This window comes from Gadus morhua, chromosome 16, assembly GCF_902167405.1.
Source record: "Gadus morhua chromosome 16, gadMor3.0, whole genome shotgun sequence".
NCBI lineage: Eukaryota > Metazoa > Chordata > Actinopteri > Gadiformes > Gadidae > Gadus > Gadus morhua.
The window spans coordinates 12,661,147-12,662,368 of record NC_044063.1 but is presented as its reverse complement, the minus strand read 5'-3'; positions in this window follow the sequence as shown (position 1 = coordinate 12,662,368).

Sequence of the window (1,222 nt, the reverse complement as noted above, 5' to 3'; positions counted from 1 at the left end):
TGTTGGTCTAAAGTGTTTTTTTTTCACATTGTAAGAATACGTTATTAACCTAAAGTCAATGGATATTGCTTAAAAAGTCCACATATTCGTGTAAGTCATATCTTAATGTATTTTTTAAGATCAATACATGTGTTGGCCAACTATAATGGTCTACCGATCAAATATAGTACAGTAATACATAAAGAATGAATGTAAATATAGTAGCACTATATTTGGTTTATTCATCGTTTTCACCTTGTAAAACTGTTCTTGAGCATTGATGACGAAACAAATCAAATACATAAAGGTCTTAAGAAACTAAAGATTCACATTGAAAATAATATAGTGATTGATATATAAAATAATAAAAACAATAACCTCTAATCATGTCTGTGTGTGTTGGACATTCCAACACACTTAAACACCTCTAATTTATGTTTAAGTAATACTCCCATTATATGATTGTATTTCCACGCCTGTTAGTCATGAATGTTGTAGCCTACATAATGTTGGAACAGATAGACAATGCACATTCGCTATTTGGACCGCAATGATTCCTTTCTCTCCTCATAAACAATTTGACTTTGGTCAACTATGGAACCAGTGGGTGAAAATAATCTAAAGGCCATTATGAGACCGGAGCACAGATTTAATTAAACTTTATTTGTTTTTCCATTGATCATAACTTCCTCGCTCCAGGTTCCGGAGGGGCCGCCACGGTGGACGTGGACAGCATGTCCTACCCCTAAAACCTTCACGCACAATGGCAGCGGCACTAAAAAGTAATGGGGGATCATAAATTCCAAGCATCTGCTGTTAGTGTGTGGAGCTGTTTCAAAACCACTTAGACCAGAGGCACTGCTAATGGTTTGGGTATGAGTTTGTTGTGACCAGGAAACACACTACACGGTAAGCGCTGTGCGGAGGGCAACTTATGGATCTCCAGTGAACCCATTGATCAATGTGAAACACGTTTCTTTTGATCACTTCTTTCCGATTTCTGGCTTTTAAATTTCCTTTGTACAATTTGCCAGCCAGCTGTTCGAGATGAACGCGATTTAGGTGGACGCCATCAGACATGAGATCCCTGGGAATTGAGCTCACACTTGGAAATATAGAGAGCATATCACCCTTAAGAATGACAAATTGACAATATAAAAACTGCAGAAAGATTTATCCAGCCATGAATACTTTCGCAAGGGTCAACTTTTTTCATGGTTATTGGACTCATAATAAAGTTCTT